Source organism: Thunnus maccoyii, chromosome 1 (genome assembly GCF_910596095.1).
Source record: "Thunnus maccoyii chromosome 1, fThuMac1.1, whole genome shotgun sequence".
Classification (NCBI taxonomy): Eukaryota; Metazoa; Chordata; class Actinopteri; order Scombriformes; family Scombridae; genus Thunnus; species Thunnus maccoyii.
In genome coordinates this window covers 29,008,054-29,014,061 of record NC_056533.1, presented here as the reverse complement: position 1 = coordinate 29,014,061, position 6,008 = coordinate 29,008,054, and positions in this window count along the sequence as shown.

Here is a 6,008-nt window from a genome sequence, read left to right as displayed (position 1 = left end):
AAGGAGAGAGAGAACACCACACACACACACACACACACACACACACACACACACACTGGAGCTAGGGGAGGGTTAGCTTAGCTTAGCATAACTAACATAAAATCATATTCTCACTACAATGTGTTAAACCAAACTCATTCTCACAAGCACAGCTGTACAAGAACAAGCAAACAAACTTCAGTATGTTCTCAACATCGAGGAGGGTTGGTGGACTGAACTGGCCTGTGGCTCAATGAACTCGCGGAGCCGCCGCCCCAAAGATCAGAGGATGAGGAAGGAGTCAGTAGCATCACTTAATGTCAACAGCTGAAAGAGAGGCCCAACCGCTGATAACACCGCTGGGAGGTCACATGTTTGATCCCCGCCGCACAACGTGTGACCTTTAAAAATGTCCTTGAGGAACATGGGGAACTACTGGACCCATTCACTGCAACAGCCTGACACTGGTGAAATGTAAAAATAAGTAAATCTGGTAAACTGAAAAAGAAAATGTTATGTAATTATAAACCAGGGTTTGGCAGTGTGATTGATGTGCAGTGGCGTTTTATGAATGATTAAGTTTTATTAAACCAGTTTGCTGAAAATAAATAACACTATAGCTAAAATGTTTACAATTTTTAGTCTCATTCCTCCTCTCTGATTCCTCATAACTTCTCTATCTACTCTTTGTCCTTAAACTGTGGAGTTATGTGAATAAGAAGCAAATATTGACCTCTAGTGGTGAAGTGACTCTTCACACACAGATTAATATTTCAGTAAAGTGCGTGCTGTTCAAGCTGACAGCAGTCAGTCACTAAACACATTGTACGAAAATAGAAATTAGTTGCTCGTGTCAAGGTTTATTCAAAGATTTCATTCACAGAAGTTTGATTTGCTGCTCACATAGAACACAGGAAGCACTTTCAATGGGACCTATTTACTCAGGCCTGTTGACCACAGATAGCAATCTCAATAAAAATGAATCAACATGTCCACTCAAAGGGTTGTTTGTCCTAAATAATCAAAGGGTTTCCTGCAAAAACATTGAACAAATGACCGTGTCCTCTGCATAGTGTTTGAAAAGGCCTGTAAATAGATGATATATCAAAAGCCCCCCCACCCTCCACCCCCCCAAATTTCCTCGAAAATGAATCCTGAAGTCATTGTAGCAGTCTTTGAAGTCCTATAAACAGTTTGCCCTTGGGACTGATATAAAGAGAAAATTCATGTCCTCCCATCTCTGCCTTGTTCTCTGGAGACAGACCGCGTTTAGACCTTCCCAAAGGAAAGAACGTCAGAGACTGTTTAGAAACAACAGAAAAAGACAAACAAATATAGTGTCAACAGTGCGTCCCACCACCTCTCCACCCAAACACACACTACTCACTGTACACACAAAACCACGGACAATAATGAGTTTCATATTTTTTGTTTTGTTTGTTTTCCTCAAATTACATCCAATTACATGTCAGGTCATGTCAGGTCAGTCGCATGTCATAAAACGAAACTAGTCCTTCTATGCACCAGGAAATGTCGTCTTTGTCTGCATCTGCTGTGTCTGATGTTGACAGCAAACAGCTATGTTTGAAATCATTTCAGTTTTGTGGTGATAAAATATTTTAATACTAAATCATGTATTTAAATGTCTAATACTGGAAGTACTCAAGGATATAATTTTCCTAGTAAGAACTACACAAAGTTTTGGATTTGCTGTCATTTAGATACAAGAGCATTCGTGAGGTCTCTTACTGATGTTGGGTGATAAGGTCTTGTTAGTGGTCGGAAGTTTATTCCAAAGGAGTTGGATGAGGTTGAGATCAGACCTCTGTGCAAGTTCAACAATCTGGGAAAAGCATTTCCCTACGGACCCGGCTTTGTTCTCTGACTCATCGTCATGTTGGAACAGGAAAGGCGATTCCTTCCTATAAAGTTGCCATAAAGATGGAAGTACACAACTTACTAAAATATCATTGTATGCTGTAACATTAAGATTTTCCGCTACTGTAACTAAGGAACTATGAATCACTCACTGTGAAGCATAAAAAACAACCCCTAATAAAAAGTGCACAAAAGTATCTGGAGTATGTTTATGATTTTATACAAGTAATGGAGCATCTAGTCTCTATTGTACATCTTATACACGCTACCTGTCTTAACTTTGCACCTGTTTGGGTTATTTTACCAGATAACTATTGATTACAATATAAATATTAGTAGAACTTCCTTATTATTCTATGATTTTACATAGTTATAATCATGTAATTATAAATCATTCCAACAAACAATTTGCAACTACATCAATTTCACTTCATTATTATGTTTTAGTTATTTATTATCATTTCCAGTATGGACTTACTTGGTTATCACCTAATAATTTCCAGTCATTATTATTAATTTAACAACAATTGGTGTTCCATTTTTAGAGATTTCATATGAATATCGGAGGTGGTCTAGACTGTGGTCACCACTACTTCTAATGTGTGCTTTTATATCATGTACACTTAAAAAAAAAAAAAGTCTCATCTCAGCAGAAGCGGCACTATATCAGGTAAACACATGGTGGCAGTGTATTCACTTCATATACCACATACCTGATATGAGATTAGTCTCCTATGTTTTTAACAGTTGCAAACAAAATGATACATTTGTCGATGAAACTATTCATCAAAAGCAATACTTTATATAACTTAGCCATGATGAAAATAAGATGAATTTTGTTTATAAAACCAAAATGATGCATAATAACCTCCCCTCTTCACAGAGAGTAAAAGCAAAGGTTTGCCCCTTTTCTGAGTTAGCTTCTGTTCCAAGGCTGGAAGTAGTTTCACTCTAAATAAAAAAACTGATACATGGAAAAAAGTTATATTGGTATTTCTGACCATCTCTTTATTTTAAAAAAAGATAGAGGACCACTTATTTTGTAAGCAGCTCCCACATGAGGCTTTGCCAGCATTGCTAGAAACTGAGGGGATAAGTTCCTGCAATACAATTTTAACAGCCAGTACAGTAGTTAACATTGATTTATCTTAGAATTTGAAAAGAAACCCTCAGTGTAATGTTTCATCTCTTTAGAGAGATTGATGAAAGAAATCATCTATTGGATAGCTTGCAGTAAAAAGGTACCAAGAAATCATCTATAGCAACTAATAGTCTTGTAAAAGAGGAGGGAAATGAAGGAACACTTACAGGAAAAAGGATGGCAATAAGCCCAAGCATTCCATTAGAAACCTCAAGTAAACAAGATATTCATGAGGTTGTTTTTTCTGAGGTCAGGAAGTCCTTGAGAATATAGTTTCTCTCAGGGCCAGACACTGACCAATAAACTCTTATTTCTGGAGTATTGTGTACTTACAGCTACTACACACAAGATGTCAGTAGTGTAGCATAGTTTGCACATGGCAGACATTGTGCTGAGTAAGACACAGACACAAAAGATTACAAAGAGAAATCCAATACAAGAGATTGATAGTGAATATACACTACCGGTCAAAAGTTTTAGAACACCTCCATTTTTCCAGTTTTTATTGAAGATATCATGGAATCTCTTTGTTTGACAAATCTAAATTCAATCTAAATTTTCTGACACATCAAAGTAGCCACCTTTTGCAGATATGACAGGCAGTCCAGTTCATCCCAAACCAGCTCAATGGGTTTTAGCTCTGGAGACAGTGCTGGCTATTCCATGATTTGAAGCCTACCATCTTGTTCTTTTCTTCTGAGATAATTCTGACCGCCTGGATGTATGTTTTGGATCATTATCTTGCTTGTAGGATGAACCTCTGAGCAACTAGGCATAGACCACAGGGTACTACATGGTTCTGCAAAATGCTATGATAGCCCTTTTGGTCCGGGGTGCCAGTCACTCTGGATCCAGCAAAAGAGCCCCAGACGATCATGCTTCCTCCTCCAAGCTTTTATACAAACAAAGGGACATCTGTAGGAATTTGTTGCATCAACTTTCAAGACTTAATTTACATCCATTGCTGCACGAAAGCTGTTTTGTTCTGTTTTTTGTTAACCCAAGTTTTTCAGTTTTTGGCAATCTAAATTTTTTTTCAGCAGTTTACCGGTTACCTTTGTACCACTTGAGGTTATTCACTGGACTAGAACTGCTTTAATTTCAATAAAAACTGGAAAAATTGGGGTATTCTAAAACTTTTGACCGGTATACATATAGCACTTGTGCTGCATATTCTCAGAACCTCCTGTCTGCTGATCTGTTTGGTGATTATCACTGCTTTGGATGATCCTTGGCAGTGTCCTTTGGCCTTCCTATAGACTGAGTATCTGATCAGCCGGACCTTGGCAGCACTCCTGCTCTCAGACTGCTGAGGCAGGCAGAGGACAGGAAGTACAGCCATCCCACAGAGGGTGGCAAACATCCCATCCTGCACTGCAAAGGGCATGATACTAACTGTGTTGGTACAAAACACTCACAGTTTGTAAGAATGAATATAATATTCAAAGACAGTGATTGTCTATTTACAGCACATTAGAAACAGACGTTTTCTCAACATATGGCTTCATAAATACACAAATACTTAAATTATTAGTGTAATTCATTTGAGCATATTGTCCTGCCCTATTTAATTTGCCCTCTACGTGCTTGTGAATACTATACTATACTATAATGTTGCATTTCATGTGCCAAATTCTCCATGAAAACACCCTGATAAGACTGAAATCTGTTCTGTCAATGTTGCTAAACTATAAGTACAATTTACCTGTTATGTTCTTCTCTAGACCTGAAGTGAATGTAGTGCTTATTGGTTGATGCAGTATATGCTGCACATACACTATTGTGTATTATGTCTCCTGTGCTGGTCTTCACTAACTGAAATGTTCCTTAAAGGATAAGTTCACAATTTTTCAAAAATTGTTGGAAAATGCATGTCACTATTTCCCAGAGTCTAAGATGACGTCTTCAGATGTCTTGTTTTGTCCGACTATCAGTACAAAACCCAAAGATATTTAGTTTACCATAATGGAATACAAGAAAACCAGGAAATATACACGTTTAAGAAGCTGAAACCCATGCATTTTTACCATTTTTGCTTTAAAAAATTACTTAAACAATTAATCGATTATGACAATATTTGTTGATTTATTTTCTACCAATCCACTAATCGTTGCAGTTCACACAGCTGTTTTCACATGTTGCTTTATTAGACCTCGTCTCAGGACTGTGTGGGCATGTACAAACTGAGATTCATGTACATTTACTTCATTTTCCTGTTAGTTTTGTTGCACAGTAGCATTCTCATGGGTTCATAGAGTTTTGTGACTTCACTCTAAGCAGAGCTGCATCAAGCTTCTCCCTGACTAGAAGTCTAATCAGCGAGACTAATTGAAAACACCTGTGTGGGTCTGCGTGGCCTTTAACATCTATATTGTATTGGCCTTTTTCCCTCAAGACATTTAGTCCATTTATCTGCTTCACCATGTTGGTCCTGTATTGTGTATCCTGCTTGAATAGAGCAGAATCAACATTAATTACATTAGTAATGCCAATGCTTTTTCTACCATGACAAGTCAAGAAAGGGGTATTGCATCATATCACATGGTACAGCATGACATCATTATATTGTATTGTATTCTCTTGTATGGACTGCCATCCAACAATGAAACTGAATCCTAACAGGGTGAAAGCAAACAAACTCTGCTCCTACTGTGTGGTGGAAAGCATTAAATCATAGCTACGTTTGCTTTAATAACAGAGGGAAAAGTATTGAAACGACGTGTTTAATTCAGTTGCTTGTCATAATGACAACAAATATGGTTTGTGAAATGACTCTTCTGAGACAGGAATTATCCAATCACTGACCAGGATGCATTTTAATCTCAGACATAAGGCTTTCATGAACCAGAGGATTAGCAGTGACATGTCACATCATCTAAATCATATGCCTTAATGCTACTAATGACTTGCTTGTTGCATCCTGACAGCTTGCTGTGAAGGAGTCCTCCTCTCCACCTCTACTTTTCAAACTGTGAGATATTAGAGGGTATCATAAGGTACTGCAACTCAC